The 21,010-nt window shown below is 45.9% G+C and overlaps 1 protein-coding gene across 12 annotated transcripts in view; it reads left to right on the top strand.

The window, feature by feature from the left end:
* LOC110507290 (endothelin-converting enzyme 2) overlaps positions 1-21,010 on the top strand; it is a 232,875-nt gene that overhangs the window by 131,538 nt on the left and 80,327 nt on the right. The window contains exon 1 of one of the 12 annotated variants that reach the window (XM_021587173.3): positions 410-720. The exons of 10 other annotated variants lie outside the window; for them this stretch is intronic. The gene's annotated coding sequence lies outside the window, so the exon portion shown is untranslated. Of the gene's footprint in view, positions 1-409; positions 721-21,010 lie in introns of those variants that run through there. One more of the 12 variants, XM_090224132.1, reaches the window with a different exon arrangement.

Here is a 21,010-nt window from a genome sequence, read left to right as displayed (position 1 = left end):
TTAATACGTGCCACAAGTTGTAAAATGATTGCAAGAACAGGAAAGCTCTCTCTCTTCCTCTCTCTCTCTCTCTCTCTCTCCCTCTCTCTCTCTCTCCCTCTCTCTCTCTCTCTCTCTCTACCTGTCAGTCTTTCTCACTTTGAGGAATGTGGCTTTCGTTCTCTTGGAATTGTCTGTCTTTTTTTATAATAATGCACACAGAAGCAAGCTTGCCAAAGAAAATGGACCCCCCTCCCTTTCCCCTCTATGGGGTAAAATTACCCATCCATTTTTCTCTGCTCCTTTTCTAAGAAGTATATCAAAATCAGTTTTACTAATCTCACACTGTTTCAATCCCTATCCCTTCTTTCTATCTATCTTTCTATATTTTTAACTTTCTTTGTCCTCCCATCCCCCACCTCCTTAGCAGATTCCCGCCTCTCTTCCTTCACCCTCTCTCTCTCTCTCTCTCTCTCTCTCTCTTTTCTTCTCAACCCCCAGCTCATGCTGTTTGTCTGCTTTCTCTTACTCTGTAACTCGCCCTCTTTCACTCCCACTGCCTTCCTTTCACCCTCCCTCGCTCTTCAATTGCTTTGTGCTCAGTGTTTATAGTCCTTCACTAACTCTGCATAGAGGGAGAGAGTGAGAGACAAGGAAGAAAGAAAGAAAGAAAGAAAGACAGGGAGGGAAGGAGACAGAAAGAAGAAGTGTAAGGACAAACTCTTGAAAACTTTATTAAAGGTAAGTAAAGCGGAAATGTTCTCATTTATCCCTCCATCTCTCTCCCCCCTCTCTCTCTCTCTTTCTCTCTCTCTCTCTCCTTCCGTCTTCCTACTTCTCTCCTATGATTGTTCTAACCTGAGAGAATAAGCTTATTGCCCATAAACCACCTTTTGACAGCTGCGCTGTGCCGGGGGTGTGTGTCAGGCTGTTGCTAAGGGCAATAAAAAAGTATGTGTGTGAATGTGCCGGTGTCTCTGTGTGTGGGAGGGAGTTGTTGTGACTCTCTGGCTTGGGCTCATTTTCAGAGAGAAGAGAGAAAGGTCACGAATTGAAGAAAAGAGGAAAGGGAGATTGCTGAACCCTGACTTACGTTTCTGTGTCACTAGTGAGCAGCATTTGATGTGTGTGTGTGTGTGAGCAGGACTCTGCCCTCAAGTCCAGGATGCAGTGGGCTGATAGAGGGGTTTGAAATGGTAAAGGACATGGATCCTCATGCACACACACGCATGTGCGCACACACACACAGAGACACACACTACCATTTGAGGGTCCAGTGTGAGTGTCTGTGAAGGTCAAACACTGAAGTGGTGAGAGAGGGACAGGGAGTGTGTTAGCTCTGAGATGTAAGCAAAGAGAGGGCCGTTATTTACTTACTGCTTCTAAGGACAACATCGGCCCACAGCTGGCTAGATCGAAACGGCTTGTATTGAGCAATAGTCCTGATTCTCACGCTCAGAATATGTCTCTTTTGCCTGTGCAAAGCAGAATGTGAAATCTGACACCACTTGAAGCTGGGTTGTCCCTCCTACCATTTCATTCACTCTTCTGACTGTCCATCAACTCCTGGCTGATTCTTATGTCACAGCCACTAACAACACATATGCCTGGAATCCTAACATCGTAACGCAGCAGGAGAGAGGGGTTTCAGTGCTGTAGCACTGTCAGAGTTCAATTTATAGCCCATAATGTAAAATAATTCATAGATTTTAAACAAAAAATATTTTCTATTTGTCATAGACAGACAAGATTAATATGATTCGAAAGGGGAGTTCTTAACGAGTTCAGGAACTAGTTAGATCTCTGTGAGACGTTCACAGCGATGGGGCAGACGTTTTGATCGAGACCTTTTCTAACACTAAATATACAAATATGTTTTTTTATAGTTAATAGGAAGGTCAAATCTTATTGTTAGTCGTTTGAAAAAATCAAAGTAATTTGGAGCCTTATTCATACAGTTTTAAAATATTACGTATTTTTATATTTTTATCATATTTGTACTGTGTACTTGAGCTTGTGTCCTCAAAAGTGACTACACAATTTATAACTATTTTTTACCAGAAAGGTGAGATCTTAACCTTTCTTGGAGTATGCAACATTACTAGTTACTGTTTTTGGCCCTCATTTTCCATTACATTTAGTTACATTTAAGACTTGTGACAATTCTTATGGTTCCATTTTTCCAGGCAACTTGGCAAGGTCTGGTTTGTGTGTGTGTGTGTGTCTTTACTGTGTATGTGCTTGAGAGTGATGCTGGTGATTATTTGTGTTTAGTGAGGACCTCGCCCATGTCTCATGACGTCTGTGTGTCTGAGCACCTTCACTCAGGGAAGATCAGGGTCCTGGAGTAAACTGCCCCCTTCCTCCCCTTCGCTCTATCGGTCCCTCTCTTTCCCCCCTTTCTGTCTGTTCCTCTCCCTTTTTTCTTTCTCTGCTTCTCTCCCTTATCGCTCTCCTTCTCTCTCTGTCCCCCCTCTTTCTCTCTTTCTGTCTGTCCCTCTCCCTTTCTATACTTCTCTCTTTATATGTCACCCTCTCTCCCTCTCTCCTCTCTCTGTCTCTCTCACTCAGTCCCTCACTAATTTTCTCTTGCTCAGTATTCTAGTCAGCAAGTCCTCCTTATCTCACCCAGTCACAGCAGGTTTTGTTTCCTTCGCTCTCTTTGCCTGTGTGTCAAAACACGAGTTTGTCAAAACATGTCTGTATGTATGTATGTTTACAATATGTGTGCATGTGCGTGAAAGTAAGTGTATAACATGATAACCGTATGTATGTGCCTGCGTGCATGCATGCGTGCCTGCATATGCGTGTGGGGGACTGTGGTGACCTCTGTGGCAATACGGTGCTGAGGTGAGGTGAAGGGTGACTGTATTTCCAGCTCTTGGGGCAGAAGGCTGGGCTGTGCCAGGGTGAACTCCACCAACGCCGCTTTCCTTAAAAAACACTCCACAGGAAACCACTTCAAACAATCACATTCCGCAGAGTGAAAGTTACACACCACTCTTGCAGCTCGGGAAAACCTCTCCCTTCCCTTCGCCTCCCTCAGCATGTTTACTCTCTCAATTCAATTCAATTCAATTCAAGGGCTTTATTGGCATGGGAAACATGTGTTAACATTGCCAAAGCAAGTGAGGTAGATAATATATAAAGTGAAAAACAATCAAAATTAACAGTAAACATTACACATACAGACGTTTCAAAACAATAAAGACATTACAAATGTCATATTATATATATATATATACAGTGTTTTAACAATGTAGAACTGTTAAGGGACACAAGATAAAATAAATAAGCATAAATATGGGTTGTATTTACAATGGTGTTTGTTCTTCACTGGTTGCCCTTTTCTCGTGGCAACAGGTCACAAATCTTGCTGCTGTGATGGCACACTGTGGAATTTCACCCAGTAGATATGGGAGTTTTTCAAAATTGGATTTGTTTTCGAATTCTTTGTGGATCTGTGTAATCTGAGGGAAATATGTCTCTCTAATATGGTCATACATTGGGCAGGAGGTTAGGAAGTGCAGCTCAGTTTCCACCTCATTTTGTGGGCAGTGAGCACATAGCCTGTCTTCTCTTGAGAGCCATGTCTGCCTAAGGCAGCCTTTCTCAATAGCAAGGCTATGCTCACTGAGTCTGTACATAGTCAAAGCTTTCCTTAATTTTGGGTCAGTCACAGTGGTCAGGTATTCCGCCGCTGTGTACTCTCTGTGTAGGGCCAAATAGCATTCTAATTTGCTCTGTTTTTTTGTTAATTCTTTCCAATGTGTCAATTAATTATCTTTTTGTTTCCTCATGATTTGGTTGGGTCTAATTGTGCTGTTGTCCTGGGGCTCTGTAGGGTGTGTTTGTGTTTGTGAACAGAGCCCCAGGGCCAGCTTGCTTAGGGGACTCTTCTCCAGGTTCATCTCTCTGTAGGTGATGGCTTTGTTATGGAAGGTTTGGGAATCGCTTCCTTTTAGGTGGTTATATAATTTAACGGCTCTTTTCTGGATTTTGATAATTAGTGGGTATCGGCCTAATTCTGCTCTGCATGCATTATTTGGTGTTCTACGTTGTACACAGAGGATATTTTTGCAGAATTCTGCGTGCAGAGTCTCAATTTGGTGTTGGTCCCATTTTGTGAAGTCTTGGTTGGTGAGCGGACCCCAGACCTCACAACCATAAAGGGCAATGGGCTCTATGACTGATTCAAGTATTTTTAGCCAAATCCTAATTGGTATGTTGAAATGTATGTTCCTTTTGATGGCATAGAATGCCCTTCTTGCCTTGTCTCTTAGATCGTTCACAGCTTTGTGGAAGTTACCTCTGGCGCTGATGTTTAGGCCAAGGTATGTATAGTTTTTTTGTGTGCTCTAGGGCAACAGTGTCTAGATGGGATTTGTATTTGTGGTCCTGGTGACTGGACCTTTTTTGGAACACCATTATTTTGCTCTTACTGAGATTTACTGCCAGGACCCAGGTCTGACAGAATCTGTGCATAAGATCTAGGTGCTGCTGTAGGCCCTCCTTGGTTGGTGACAGAAGCACCAGATCATCAGCAAACAGCAGACATTTGACTTCGGATTCTAGCAGGGGGAGGCCGGGTGCTGCAGACTTTTCTAGTGCCCGCGCCAATTCGTTGATATATATGTTGAAGAGGGTGGGGCTTAAGCTGCATCCCTGTCTAACCCCACGACCCTGTGTGAAGAAATGTGTGTTTTTTGCCAATTTTAACCGCACACTTGTTGTTTGTGTACATGGATTTTATAATGTTGTATGTTTTACCCCCAACACCACTTTCCATCAGTTTGTATAGCAGACCCTCATGCCAAATTGAGTCGAAGGCTTTTTTGAAATCAACAAAGCATGAGAAGACTTTGCCTTTGTTTTGGTTTGTTTGGTTGTCAATTAGGGTGTGCAGGGTGAATACATGGTCTGTTGTACGGTAATTTGGTAAAAAGCCAATTTGACATTTGCTCAGTACATTGTTTTCATTGAGGAAATGTACGAGTCTGCTGTTAACTTCTTGCTCCTACTTGAGACGTCTGCGTCTCAAGTAGGCACCTGGAAATGCAAATGCGCTACGCTAAATGCTAAATGTACTCGTTAAAACTCAAACGTTCATTTGAGAATATAAAATATACATGTAGGGTATTGAATTAAAGCTACACTCGTTGTGAATCTAGCCAACAAGTCAGATTTTTAAAATGCTTTTCGGCGAAAGCATGAGAAGCTATTATCTGATAGCATGCAACACCCCAAAATGCCTGAAGGCGACGTAAACAAAAGAATTAGCGTAGCCGGCGCTACACAAAAACGCAGAAATAAAATATAAAACATTCATTACCTTTGATGATATTCTTTGTTGGCACTCCCATAAACATCACAAATTGGTATTTTTCCCGATTAAATCCGTCCATGAATGCCCAAAATATCAATTTGTATGGCCTGTCTGCATCACGAAAAAAGCTCTCTTCCAACACGCAACGTCATGTTTAAAAATTATATAAGTTGCCTATATTCTTTGATAAAACACTTCAACCTACTTTTATAACCCAACTTTAGGTATTTGTAAACGTTAATAAGCGATCAAATTGATCACTGGGCGATCTGTATTCAATAGCAGCTACAAAAGAAAACAGTGTCCATTTTTCAATCTTCCAAAATCGATTGAGGTAGGCTGGATGGAATCACGGATCTATTGATAATGTCTCAATGGATTTTTGTCAATGAAAATGATGTTTTTGGCGACATCGTGTGGAAGCTGTAAGAATTGCATCCGTCTCCATATTAAATTTGGTTTCCTTTAAATAATCCATGAAAGGGGCGCATGGATACTTTTTTCAGATTTCGATGAAACACACGCTCTGTTATAGTCACAGCCGTGATTTAACCAGTTTTAGAAACTTCAGAGTGTTTTCTATCCACACATACTAATCATATGCATATACTATATTCCTGGCATGAGTAGCAGGACGCTGAAAAGTTGCGCGATTTTTAACAGAATGTTCGAAAAAGGAGGGGGTAGGATAAAGAGGTTAATGATAATGCAGAGGATTTTCCCAAGGTTACTGTTGACACATGTTCCATGGTAGTTATTGGGGTCAAATTTGTCTCCACTTTTGTGGATTGGGGTGATCAGTCCTTGGTTCCAAATATTGGGGAAGATGCCAGAGCTAAGTATGATGTTAAAGAGTTTTAGTATAGCCAATTGGAATTTGTTGTCTGTATATTTGATAATTTCATTGAGGATACCATCAACACCACAGGCCTTTTTGAGTTGGAGGGTTTTTATTTTGTCCTGTAACTCATTCAATGTAATTGGAGAATCCAGTGGGTTCTGGTAGTCTTTAATAGTTGATTCTAAGATCTGTATTTGATCATGTATATGTTTTTGCTCTTTATTCTTTGTTATAGAGCCAAAAAGATTGGAGAAGTGGTTTACCCATACATCTCCATTTTGGATAGATAATTCTTCGTGGTGTTGTTTGTTTAGTGTTTTCCAATTTTCCCAGAAGTGGTTAGAGTCTATGGATTCTTCAATTGCATTGAGCTGATTTCTGACATGCTGTTCCTTCTTTTTCCGTAGTGTATTTCTGTATTGTTTTAGTGATTCACCATAGTGAAGGCGTAGACTCAGGTTTTCCGGGTCTCTATGTTTTTGGTTGGACAGGTTTCTCAATTTCTTTCTTCGATTTTTGCATTCTTCATCAAACCATTTGTCATTATTGTTAATTTTCTTTGGTTTTCTATTTGAGATTTTTAGATTTGATAGGGAAGCTGAGAGGTCAAATATACTGTTAAGATTTTCTACTGCCAAGTTTACACCTTCACTATTACAGTGGAACGTTTTACCCAGGAAATTGTCTAAAAGGGATTGAATTTGTTGTTGCTTAATTGTTTTTTGGTAGGTTTCCAAACGGCATTCCTTCCATCTATAGCATTTCTTAATGTTACTCAGTTCCTTTGGCTTTGATGCCTCATGATTGGGTATTGCTCTGTTTAAGTAGACTGTGATTTTGCTGTGGTCTGATAGGGGTGTCAGTGGGCTGACTGTGAACGCTCTGAGAGATTCTGGGTTGAGGTCAGTGATAAAGTAGTCTACAGTACTACTGCCAAGAGATGAGCTATAGGTGTACCTACCATAGGAGTCCCCTCGAAGCCTACCGTTGACTATGTACATACCCAGCGTGCGACAGAGCTGCAGGAGTTGTGCCCCGTTTTTGTTGGTTATGTTGTCATAGTTGTGCCTAGGGGGGCATATGTGGGAGGGAATGCTGTCACCTCCAGGCAGGTGTTTGTCCCCCTGTGTGCTGAGGGTGTCAGGTTCTTGTCCGGTTCTGGCATTTAGGTCGCCACAGACTAGTACATGTCCCTGGGCCTGGAAATGATTGATTTCCCCCTCCAGGATGGAGAAGCTGTCTTCATTAAAATATGGGGATTCTAGTGGGGGGATATAGGTAGCACACAGGAGGACATTTTTCTCTGTTAGGATAATTTCCTTTTGAATTTCTAGCCAAATGTAGAATGTTCCTGTTTTGATTAATTTAATGGAGTGAGTTAGGTCTGCTCTATACCAAATTAGCATACCCCCTGGGTCCCTTCCCTGTTTCACACCTTGTCATGTACTGTCATGTTGTGTCTTGTCTCTGTCCTTTCCCTTCACCCTGTCTCCCTCTGCTGGTCGTTGTTAGGTTACCTTTTCTCCCCCGCTTTCCCCCAGCTGTTCCTTGTCTCCTCTTGACTACCTCGTCACCCCTTCTCCCACCTGTTCCCCTTTTCCCTCTGATTAGTCCCCTATATCTCTCTCTGTTTTTGTTCCTGTCCTTGTCGGATTCTTGTTTGTTGTGTTTCATGCCTGAAACAGACTGTCGTCATGTTTGCTGTAACCTTGTCTTGTCCTGTCGGAATCTGCCGGTCCGTCTGAGCCTACCTATGTTTGGTAATTAAAGAAGCTCTGTTTAAGTTAATTCGCTTTTGGGTCCTCATTCACGCACCGTAACAGAAGAATCCGACCAAGAATGGACCCAGCGACTTCGGATCCTCTCCACTCAGCCGTCGGGATCCAGGGAGCGATGCTAGGCAGACACGAGCAGGAAGTGTCTGCTGCTCGACATGCCGTTGAGACCCTGGCCACCCAAGTCTCCAACCTCACAGAACAGGTTCACCATCTCCGCCTCGATCCACCGGCCACTTCCAGGGCTTTCGAATCTCCGGAGCCCAGAATCAATAACCCGCCGTGTTACTCTGGGGAGCCCACTGAATGCCGCTCGTTCCTCACCCAGTGTGATATTGTGTTTTCTCTCCAGCCCAACACTTACTCCAGGAGCACTGCTCGTGTCGCCTACGTCATATCTCTCCTTATTGGACGGGCTCGTGAGTGGGGCACGGCAATCTGGGAGGCAAGGGCTGAGTGTACTAACCAGTATCAGGACTTTAAGGAGGAGATGATACGGGTTTTTGATCGATCTGATTTTGGGGAGGAGGCTTCCAGGGCCCTGTCTTCCCTATGTCAAGGCAATCGATCCATAACAGACTACTCTATTGAGTTTCGCACTCTTGCTGTCTCCAGTGGCTGGAACGAGCCGGCCTTGCTCGCTCGTCTTCTGGAGGGTCTCCGCGCAGAGGTAAAGGATGAGATTCTCTCCCGGGAGGTTCCTTCCAGCGTGGATTCCTTGATTGAACTCGCTATTCGCATTGAGCGACGGGTTGATCTTCGTCACCGAGCTCGTGGAAAGGAGCTCGCGCTCTCCGTCGCCCCCCTCTCCGCATCACTACCATCTTCCTCTGCCGGCTCGGGTGCTGAGCCCATGCAGCTGGGAGGTATCCGCATCTCGACTAAGGAGAGGGAACGGAGAATCACCAACCGCCTCTGTCTCTATTGCGGTTCCGCTGGTCATTTTGTCACTTCATGTCCAGTAAAAGGCCAGAGCTCGTCAGTAAGCGGAGGGCTACTGGTGAGCGCTACTACTCCTGTCTCTCCTTCAAGATCCTGCACTACCTTGTCGGTCCATCTACGCTGGACCGGTTCGTCAGCTTCCTGCAGTGCCTTAATAGACTCTGGGGCGGAGGGCTGTTTTATGGACGAGACCTGGGCTCGGGAACATGACATTCCTCTCAGACAGTTAAAGGAGCCCACGGCCTTGTTCGCCCTGGATGGTAGTCCTCTCCCCAGGATTCAGCGTGAGACGCTACCTTTAACCCTCACTGTTTCTGGTAATCATAGTGAAACCATTTCTTTTTTAATTTTTCGTTCACCTTTTACACCTGTTGTTTTGGGCCATCCCTGGCTAGTTTGTCATAATCCTTCCATTAATTGGTCTAGTAATTCTATCCTCTCCTGGAACGTCTCTTGTCATGTGAAATGTTTAATGTCTGCTATCCCTCCTGTTTCCTCTGTCTCTTCTTCACAGGAGGAGCCTGGTGATTTGACAGGGGTGCCGGAGGAATATCACGATCTGCGCACGGTGTTCAGTCGGTCCAGGGCCACCTCTCTTCCTCCACACCGGTCGTATGATTGTAGTATTGATCTCCTTCCGGGAACCACCCCCCCCCGGGGTAGACTATACTCTCTGTCGGCTCCCGAACGTAAGGCTCTCGAAGATTATTTGTCTGTAGCTCTTGACGCCGGTACCATAGTCCCCTCCTCCTCTCCCGCCGGAGCGGGGTTTTTTTTTGTCAAGAAGAAGGACGGGTCTCTGCGCCCCTGCATAGATTATCGAGGGCTGAATGACATAACAGTGAAGAATCGTTATCCGCTTCCTCTTATGTCTTCAGCCTTCGAGATCCTGCAGGGAGCCAGGTTTTTCACTAAGTTGGACCTTCGTAACGCTTACCATCTCGTGCGCATCAGGGAGGGGGACGAGTGGAAGACGGCGTTTAACACTCCGTTAGGGCACTTTGAATACCGGGTTCTTCCTTTCGGCCTCGCTAACGCTCCAGCTGTCTTTCAGGCATTAGTCAATGATGTCCTGAGAGACATGCTGAACATCTTTGTTTTCGTTTACCTTGACGATATCCTGATTTTTTCACCGTCACTCCAGATTCATGTTCAGCACGTTCGACGTGTCCTCCAGCGCCTTTTAGAGAATTGTCTTTTTGTGAAGGCTGAGAAGTGCACTTTTCATGCCTCCTCCGTCACATTTCTCGGTTCTGTTATTTCCGCTGAAGGCATTAAGATGGATCCCGCTAAGGTCCAAGCTGTCATTGATTGGCCCGTCCCTAAGTCACGCGTCGAGCTGCAGCGCTTTCTCGGCTTCGCAAACTTCTATCGTCGTTTCATCCGTAATTTCGGTCAGGTGGCAGCTCCTCTCACAGCCCTTACTTCTGTCAAGACGTGCTTTAAGTGGTCCGTTTCCGCCCAGGGAGCTTTTGATCTCCTCAAGAATCGTTTTACATCCGCTCCTATCCTTGTTACACCTGACGTCTCTAGACAGTTCGTTGTCGAGGTTGACGCGTCAGAGGTGGGCGTGGGAGCCATTCTTTCTCAGCGCTCCCTCTCTGACGACAAGGTCCACCCATGCGCGTATTTTTCTCATCGCCTGTCGCCGTCGGAACGTAACTATGATGTGGGTAACCGCGAACTGCTCGCCATCCGGTTAGCCCTAGGCGAATGGCGACAGTGGTTGGAGGGGGCGACCGTTCCTTTTGTCGTTTGGACTGACCATAGGAACCTTGAGTACATCCGTTCTGCCAAACGACTTAATGCGCGTCAGGCGCGTTGGGCGCTGTTTTTCGCTCGTTTCGAGTTCGTGATTTCTTATCGTCCGGGCTCTAAGAACACCAAGCCTGATGCTTTGTCTCGTCTCTTCAGTTCTTCAGTAGCCTCCACTGACCCCGAGGGGATTCTCCCTGAGGGGCGTGTTGTCGGGTTGACTGTCTGGGGAATTGAGAGGCAGGTAAAACAAGCGCTCACTCACACTCCGTCGCCGCGCGCTTGTCCTAGGAACCTTCTTTTCGTTCCCGTTCCTACTCGTCTGGCCGTTCTTCAGTGGGCTCACTCTGCCAAGTTAGCCGGCCACCCTGGCGTTCGGGGTACGCTTGCTTCCATTCGCCAGCGTTTTTGGTGGCCCACCCGGGAGCATGACACGCGTCGTTTCGTGGCTGCTTGTTCGGTCTGCGCGCAGACTAAGTCCGGTAACTCTCCTCCTGCCGGCCGTCTCAGGCCGCTTCCTATTCCCTCTCGACCGTGGTCTCACATCGCCTTAGATTTTGTCACCGGACTGCCTTCGTCAGCGGGGAAGACTGTTATTCTTACGGTTGTCGATAGGTTCTCTAAGGCGGCTCATTTCATTCCCCTTGCTAAGCTTCCTTCTGCTAAAGAGACGGCACAAATCATCATCGAGAATGTTTTCAGAATTCATGGCCTTCCGTCAGACGTCGTTTCGGACAGAGGTCCGCAATTCACGTCTCAATTTTGGAGGGAGTTTTGCCGTTTGATTGGGGCTTCCGTCAGTCTCTCTTCCGGCTTTCACCCCCAGTCTAACGGTCAAGCAGAACGGGCCAATCAGACTATTGGTCGCATCTTACGCAGTCTTTCTTTTCGCAACCCTGCGTCTTGGTCAGAACAGCTCCCCTGGGCAGAATACGCCCACAACTCGCTTCCTTCGTCTGCGACCGGGCTATCTCCTTTTCAGAGTAGCCTCGGGTACCAGCCTCCGCTGTTCTCATCTCAGTTCGCCGAGTCCAGCGTCCCCTCCGCTCAGGCTTTTGTCCAACGTTGCGAGCGCACCTGGAAGAGGGTCAGGTCTGCACTTTGCCGTTATAGGACGCAGACTGTGAGGGCTGCTAATAAGCGTAGAACTAAGAGTCCTAGATATTGTCGCGGTCAGAGAGTTTGGCTCTCCACTCAGAACCTTCCCCTTAAGACGGCTTCTCGCAAGTTGACCCCGCGGTTCATTGGTCCGTTCCGTATTTCTCGGGTCATTAATCCTGTCGCAGTTCGACTTCTTCTTCCGCGATACCTTCGTCGCGTCCACCCGGTCTTCCATGTCTCCTGCATCAAGCCCGTCCTTCGCGCCCCCGCTCGTCTTCCCCCCCCCCCCCCCCATCCTTGTCGAGGGCGCACCCATCTACAGGGTCCGTAGAATTTTGGACATGCGTCCTCGGGGCCGTGGTCACCAGTACCTCGTAGATTGGGAGGGGTACGGTCCTGAGGAGAGGAGTTGGGTTCCCTCTCGGGACGTGCTGGACCGTGCGCTGATCGAGGATTTCCTCCGTTGCCGCCAGGTTTCCTCCTCGAGTGCGTCAGGAGGCGCTCGGTGAGTGGGGGGGTACTGTCATGTACTGTCATGTTGTGTCTTGTCTCTGTCCTTTCCCTTCACCCTGTCTCCCTCTGCTGGTCGTTGTTAGGTTACCTTTTCTCCCCCGCTTTCCCCCAGCTGTTCCTTGTCTCCTCTTGACTACCTCGTCACCCCTTCTCCCACCTGTTCCCCTTTTCCCTCTGATTAGTCCCCTATATCTCTCTCTGTTTTTGTTCCTGTCCTTGTCGGATTCTTGTTTGTTGTGTTTCATGCCTGAAACAGACTGTCGTCATGTTTGCTGTAACCTTGTCTTGTCCTGTCGGAATCTGCCGGTCCGTCTGAGCCTACCTATGTTTGGTAATTAAAGAAGCTCTGTTTAAGTTAATTCGCTTTTGGGTCCTCATTCACGCACCGTAACACACCTGGTAGTTTGGTGGATGGGACTACCAGCTCTCTGTAACCTAGAGGGCAACCAGTGGGTCCGTCTCCTCTATACCAGGTTTCTTGCAGGATGACAATGTCTGTATTACTGATTTCTTTGGTGAAGTCCGGGTTTCTGCTCTTTAGGCCAAAGGCAGATGACCTCAGGCCTTGGAAATTCCAGGATGATATAGTGAAGGCTTTTTGTTCCATAGAGTGTCCAATGTTGTTGGTCGTGGTTTGGCCTCAGGCCAGTAAGTGTGAGCAGAGCCTGGGGTGTGGATGTGTCTGGGTGTACTGTGGTCTGGATGTAATTCCTCTTGGCGTGGGTCCTCTATGTGTAGGTCCAGGGGGGGGTCCTGCAGGTCTGGGAGGGTGTCTTGCTGGTCAGGGTGGGGTGTCTATTGATCTGTTGCTCCTGTGTGAAGTGTTGGGGATACATTTGAGAGCGATGTCCTTTAGAGTCCGGGCAAAGGTGGGCACTGCTGCCTTGTAGAGGTGGACCTGGTCATAGAGGCTGTTCAAGTCCAGGGTGGAGTGGTGGGCCAGGAAAACATTTGGTTTTGAGGCACAGTCACAGGAAATACTTGCGTTTACCCGCTGTATTGTGGCAGGGTGGAAGTCTTTTCGTGGTAGCAGGGTGGAGATAACCATTTGTGCGTTGGGGAAAGTAGAAGAAGCCTTTTCAATCACTCCCTTCAGTGCTGTGGCCACCCTTTACTGCTGTGCTCTCGGGTCGGTTGTGCCTGTGTGTATTATTATGTGGCTGGGTGAACCTAGTTGGTCCTCAGACAGAAGGTCGAGGGCGTGCTGGGTGTTTGGACGCCAGAGTTTAGACACACTTTCTTCTATATATTTCCCATTTGAGTCCATAAGGAGTACAATCTGTGTCTTGTGTTTGTCCTCAGTGGGTGTGAGGGGGTTGTCAAAAGGGTTATCAGGGTGGCTGACAAGGGGGGTGCTCAGAGGGGGTGAGAGCCGCTGGGCTTGTGGTTCTTCATTTGTCTGTTCTGCTGTGATGTCGACTCTATGGTCAGGGTCTGGTGTGGACTGTTCTGCTGTGGTGTCGAGACTTTTGTCAGGTGCTGGGGTGGGCTGTTCTGCTGGCTTCTCTGTGGGGGTGGCCACCTCTCTAGTGGGTTGTTCTCTGTCACACGCTGTCCCCCTCAACCTCCCCTCCGTCCCCCTCACCCTCTCCTCCATCCCCCTCAACCTCTCCTCCACCAGCAGTATGATCCTCTCCTCTAATGCTCTGTTCTTCTCCTGATTCTGCTCTTTCTCCTGTTGAAGTTGTCTCACCACAGTCCAGAGTGCAGATATGTCTCTGTCCACCTCCAGCTATCCGGGTCTGGTTAAGGGGGTGTTGTTGTGCTGGACTGTTGTCTGGGTCTGTGCTGACTGAAGTGTAATCACCTGCTGTTCCAGCTCCACCTGTCTTACCTCCAGCTGAGTGAATTTGTCCTTCATTTCAATGAGGGAGTGGTAATCTGTGCTGGGAGGTTGACTCTCCGCTGGGGGTTGCTCGTCTGTGGGGTTACATAATGAAGAGGTCTGGTCTGACCCGCTCGGGGTGGGGGTATCTTTATCAAGGGAGAGCTTCTCCTGCTGGGCTAATTCTTTGATTAGGTGAAAGTCCAGCTGAAACTGTTTGTGGTTACCCTGTACCATTACTGTTCCGGACTTATAGATATTTATATTACCTGACTCAGAGTCCTCGTTATCAAGTATCCTGAGTTTCCACCCCTCGTTAACCCCCCCTCTCTTAACAAAGGGGTAGTGTGCTAATATAGCACTGTGCCATGCCAGGGGATGGTTTGTGTGGAAGATAAGGTTGCTGATGTTCCCATTTTTGTAATAGTCAGCAAAAAGTGTCTCTTGATTTTCCATAAGGAGCTTCATTTTGTAATCTTTTCTTGCCTTATCATTCTTTACATGCACAGGGTACTGTATTTTAATTACCTCTGAACAGCGGGAGGGAGCTTCTAAGGCCTCTCCATTTGGTTGGGGTAGACTGTGTGACTCTCCTGCCATTGTTGGGCTAATGGGCTCTCTCTCTCTCTCTCTCTCTCTCTCTCACTCACTCACTCACTCACTCACTCACTCACTCACTCACTCACTCACTCACTCACTCACTCACTCACTCACTCACTCACTCACTCACTCACTCACTCACTCACTCACTCACTCACTCACTCACTCACTCACTCACTCACACACATGTAGCCATACACACAAATACGCAAATTTATACTCTCTGAATCCCATTTAGGTATACAGGGCATTCGGAATTTATTCGGACCCTTGACCTTTTCCACATTTTGTTATGTTACAGCCTCATTTTAAAATGGATTAAAACATTTGTTTCCTCATCAATCTACACACAAAACCCCATAATGACAAAGCAAAAAAAAAAAATCAATTTTTTTTTGTTGCAAATGTATAAGAAAAACCCCCGGAAATATCACGTTTACATTAGTATTCAGACCCTTTACTTTGTTGAAGCCCTTTTGGCAGCGATTACAGACTCAAATATTTTTTGGTATGACGCTAAAAGCTTGGCACACCTGTATTTGGGGAGTTTCTCCCATTATTCTCTGCAGATCCTCTCAAGCTCTGTCAGGTTGGATGGGGAGTGTCGCTGTACAGCTATTTTCATGTCTCTCCAGAGATGTTAGACTTGTCCCGAAGCCACTCCTGCATTGTCTTGGCTGTGTGCTTCGGGTCATTGTCCTGTTGGAAGGTGAACCTTCACCCCAGTTTGAGGTCCTGAGATGGTTGTCCTTCGGGAAGGTTCTACCATCTCAACAGAGGAACTCTGTCAGAGTGACCATCGGGTTCTTGGTCACCTCCCTGACCAAGGCCCTTCTCCCCTAATCGCTCAGTTTGGCCGGGCAACCAGCTCTAGGAAGAGTCTTGGTGGTTCCAAACTTCTTCCATTTAAGAATGATGGAGGCCACTATGTTCTTGGGGACCTTGAATGCTGCAGACATTTTTGGTACCCTTCCCCAGATCTGTGCCTTGAGACAATCCTGTCTCGAAGCTGTACGGACAATTCCTTCGACCTCATGGCTTGGCTTTTTGATCTGACATGCACTGTCAACTGTGGTAGAATTTACCACAGGTGAACTCCAATCAAGTTGTATAAACACCTCAAGGATGATCAATAGAAACAGGATGCACCTGGGCTCAATATCTAGTCTCATAGCAAAGGGTGTGTATACTTATGTAAACAAAGTATTTTTTTTATTTTTTTTATTTCAATAAACCTGTTTTCGCTTGGTCATTATGGGGTATTGTGTGTAGATTGATAAGGAACTTTTTTTTATTCCATTTTAGAATAAGGCTGTAACGTAAGAAGATGTGTGAAAAGTAAACGGGTCTGAATACTTTCCGAATGCACTGAAGGTGGAAGAACACCCTGTGGATTTAGCCCCAAGGAGTAGGCTTACTTGTGTGTGTGCGCGTGTGTCTGAACATTGTGTGTGTGTCTGTATATGCAAGTTGTTGCAAATACAGTCAGAAGTTTACATTCACCTTAGCCAAATACATTTAAACTCAGTTTTTCACAATTCCTGACATTTAGTCCTAGTAAAAATTCCCTGACTTAGGTCACTTCATTTTAAGAATGTGACATGTCAGAATAATAGTAGAGAGAATGATTTATTTCAGCTTTTATTTCTTTCATAACATTCCCTGTGGATCAGAAGTTAGTATTTGGTAGCATTGCCTTTAAATTGTGTAACTTGAGTCAAACCTTTCGGGTAGCCTTCCACAAGCTTTCCACAGTAAGTTGGGTGAATTTTGACCCATTCCTCCTGACAGAGCTGGTGTAACTGAGTCAGGTTTGTAGGCCTCCTCGCTTTTTCAGTTCTGCCCACACATTTTCTGTAGGATTGAGGTCAGGGCTTTGCGATGGCCATTCCAATGCCTTGACTTTGTTGTCCTTAAGCCATTTTCCCACAACTTTGAAAGTATGCTTGGGGTCATTGTCCATTTGGAAGACCCATTTGCGACCAAGCTTTAACTTCCTGACTGATGTTGCTTCAATATATCCACATAATTTTCCTTCCTCAAAATGATGCCATCTATTTTGTGAAGCTCACCAGTCCCTCCTGCAGCAATGCACCCCCACAACATGATGCTGCCACCCCTGTGCTTCCTAGTTGGGATGTTGTTATTCGGCTTGCAAGCTCCCCCCTTATTCTTCCAAACTTAACGATGGCCATTATGGCCAAACAGTTCTATTTTTGTTTCATCAGACCAGAGGACATTTCTCCAAAAAGTACGATCTTTGTCCACATGTGCAGTTGCAAACCATAGTCTCGCTTTATTATCGTGTTTTTGGAGCAGTGGCTTCTTCCTTGCTGAGCGGCCTTTCAGGTTATGTCGATATAGGACTTGTTTTACTGTGGATATAGATACTTTTGTACCTGCTTCCTCCAGCATCTATATGAGGTCCTTTGCTGTTGTTCTGGGATTGATTTGCACTTTAACACCAAAGTACGTTCATCTCTAGGAGACAGAACGCGTCTCCTTTCTGAGCAGTATGACGGTTGCGTGGTCCCATGGTGTTTATCCTTGTGTACTATTGTTTGTACAGATGAACGTGGTACCTTCAGGCATTTGGAAATTGCTCCCAAGGACAACCCAGGCTTGTGTAGGTCTACCATTTTCTTTCTGATGTCTTGGCTGATTTCTTTTGATTTTCCCATGATGTCAAGCAAAGAGGCACTGAGTTTGAAGGTAGGCCTTGAAATACATCCCCAGGTAGACCTCCAATTGACTCAAATTATGTCAATTAGCCTATCAGAAGCTTCTAAAGCCATCAAATTTTACAAGCTGTTTCAAGGCACAGTCAACTCAGGGTATGTAAACTTCTGACCCACTAGAATTGTGATACAGTGAATTATACGTGAAATAATCTGTCTGTAAACAATTGTTGGAAAAATTACTTGTGTCATGCACAAAGTAGATGTCCTAATCGACTTGCCAAAACTATAGTTTGTTAACGAGACATCCGACTTCAACTGTACTCCAACTACACTAAATAGGAAATAGGGTGTAATTTGGCACGAAGATTGGGTCTTATACCAGGCCACAGTTTAAGATCTTATAACAATATACCCACTACCTAGGCAACGAAGTGTGCTCAGTATCTATAGTTTGGGGTTTTGTTGATGACTCATAGGCTCTTACTGTGTAAGATGCAGTTTCTTTTGGAAGAGACTAAGGTTTACCAGGCATACCATGAATTAGGCCTCCCGAGTGGCGCAGCGGTCTAACATGCTGACCACACCGCTCGTGTCGCAAAATAAATTTACACATACGTGTTATTCAATCACTGCACCCACACTGCATGCGGGCGGGCGTCAGCGAGCGTCTGCGTGGCCAGGCGCTAAAATAGAAATTGGTTCTATTTGTGACACTCAACGCGCTGCAAGTTCGGTCTCTCCCATCTCCTCATTGGTTTTCAGGAGCATATACCCACGTGGGTGATTAAAAGATGAACTTAGGTCTGCACTCCGGTAGGTTGTAGTAATGCTGTAAATTTGGTTGCCAACCACCATATATAGTCCAAAGAAGAAAAAGAAGCCTTGAGGAAGGTTGAGAGATGATGAGAAACGAATTCGGTTTACCTTTTTATCTGTGGATTAATTGTCGGAGTTGAGGACCTTGTGCATTTCAGGTAAAATAACAACCCAATGTTGATATACCAGGACAAATTAGCTAACAACAGCAAGCTAGCTAGCTAAATTACCATAAATGTTTAGTCCTTTTTGACCTGTCCCCAAAATAATATAGTTTGTTTGTTTTGTGTTGATATTTCAACCTGTGTGTCCTGATCGCTTCTAGAGTGGGTGAACAAAAAAATGTTCTCGACATGGTGCACACGAACGCACACGTGCATCTGGTTTGGTCAGCATGTAAGGCATTGCATCACAGTCCTTGAGGCGTCACTACAGACCCAGGTTAGGTCCCAGACTGTGTCACAGCCCGCCATGATCGGGAGACGGTAACAGCATGAGGCAGGGCACAATTGGCCCTGCGTCGTCCGGGTTAGGGGAGGAGTTGGCCGGCCGGGATTTCCTTGTCTCATCACGCTCCAGCGACTTCTTGTGGCGTGCCGGGCTCCTGCAAGCTGACTTTGGTTGCCAGACAGTGTTTCCTCCGACACATTGGTGTGGCTGGCTTCTGGGTTAAGCAAGCAGTGTGTCAAGAAGCAGTGCGGCTTGACAGGGTCGTGTTTCGGAGGACGCATGGCTCTTGGACCTTCGCCTCTCTCGAGTCCGTATCCAATTGAATGTCACGAAATTGGGGAGAAAAAGGGGTAAAAGTACAACAACAAAAATATTATAGTAATGCTATGAATAGAACTGACATGATTCCCTACTCTGTATGTATGCACAGCCTAGGACGATAGTCTGTTTTGTGGGGATGGCTTTAGAGAGGATAGGGGTTGATGAGTGGTGAGGAGAGGAGAGGAGAGGGGAACATGGTCAATGGGTGTGATGTGGGTGGATGAAAGGAAGGTTTTGTAACCTATTAGAAAGGTCATACAGAGAGTACTTTGCGTGCAAGTGTGTGTGCAGATGTGTGTGAGTGCGTACGTGTGTCTCAGGGCATTTTTGTAAAAGTACTCTATAAGGAACCATTTTTTGATTCAGATGTACTATTTTGAGGATGTGGGTGTTGTCATGAAGAAAGAGAGAACCAGAACAAATATCATTCACCTACTCTGTATGTGTGTGTGTGTGTGTGTGTGTGTGTGTGTGTGTGTGTGTGTGTGTGTGTGTGTGTGTGTGTGTGTGTGTGTGTGTGTGTGTGTGCGTACATGCGTGTTAGGCCATTCACTGTAGAAAAAAGGGATGCTAGTCTTTTTTTCTTATAGATCTGTAGTGTAGTGTTTTTTTTTTTTTTTACAGATGGCCATCCACAAAGCTCAGTGCCACACCATCCCATTTATCCCATCAGGTCAATCAATAGCCAATAGCAGATGGCTTTAATGGGTTGCCATTGTTTTTTCCTCTGTATTGTGGCCATTGCCTTGGTGCACACACATACACACCATTATCAATAGGCCATCATCGTCACGATAGAAACTTAGTTGGTTTCATTAGTAGCCTGAGCCGTTATCCTCATCCATCAGTTTACATCAAGAACACTAACCCAGTCTTATCTATAACCCAGTCTCTGTATCTTATCTACAGAGCACACACACTCTCTCTGTGTCACACACACACATGCACATACTTGCACGCATGCACGCACGCACGCACGCACCACCAATTACGCACCACTAATACAATCTGTATTGCGGTTCCCCCTTTGTTAGTCATGTATTGGTTCCATCCAGCCACCCACAACACCAGCATCATACACATCATACACTGAATCTCCTCCCTCCCATACAGCCTTCTGCTTTATGACTAACTTCTCTTCCCATCCCGTTCATTATTAACCTGGTGAGAAGGGTCTGCTGGGAGGCAGGCTGTGGGAAGGGGATCCAGGGAGGAACATCATCAGGTGGGGACCAGAGTGAGAATAGCTACAGACAGCAAGTGTGTGTGTGACTGCTTCTGGTGAGGAACTGTTGTTTTATGTCTCTTTAAAACTAGTGTGCTCCCCTTAGTTTGTCTTGTCTTGTTATACACAGGTTTGGGATTTGTTGGTTTTGTTACGTGTGTTGTTTTTAGAGGAGATTATTTAGAAGTGATGGGGCTCGCTGGTGACATCCAGAACAATGCAGAGGAAGATGCTAGTTGCATGTGTGTGTGTGTGTGTGTGTGTGTGTGTGTGTGTGTGTGTGTGTGTGTGTGTGTGTGTGTGTGTGTGTGTGTGTGTGTGTGTGTGTGTTAGAGAGAGAGATACAGAGAGAAAGAGATACAGAGAGAGAGAGAGAGAGTGAGGGGAGCATGTCTAAAGGACAAACTTACTAAGCAGAAGGTTTTCCTGTTGGTTGGTCGACATGTGACAGTACAATATGATTACAGTGCGAAGCTAACAGACATAAATGATCAAATACCCAGGAAAAGCTCTTCTCGGAAAAATAAAAATGTCTCCTAAAAAAATGACACAAGTGAGAGAAAGATAAAGAAAAAAGGGGATATGGCACATAATGTGTCAGGTGAATCAGTGTAATATCCCAGCGGGCAAAATCGGTTGCAATTGCATTTTTTATGATGTCATCTGTTGGATTGGATACTAGTTGTATATGGACGTTTTGTTAACATCCTTTTCTGGTTGTAATCTGGTTATCTGACCTGATAACATCCAAAATATTAATGTCTTTCACATGACTTCTTGATCTCTAAATGAAACAGACGTCTTAAGCTGGTTGCAGAGACCTAATTGGCTGTTATATAAACTCAGCAAAAAAAGAAACG

Source organism: Oncorhynchus mykiss, chromosome 27, assembly GCF_057628025.1.
Source record: "Oncorhynchus mykiss isolate SJ-2025 chromosome 27, ASM5762802v1, whole genome shotgun sequence".
Lineage (NCBI taxonomy): Eukaryota > Metazoa > Chordata > Actinopteri > Salmoniformes > Salmonidae > Oncorhynchus > Oncorhynchus mykiss.
The sequence above is the reverse complement of the archived record's forward strand: the minus strand, read 5'-3'. Positions and strand labels throughout refer to the sequence as shown.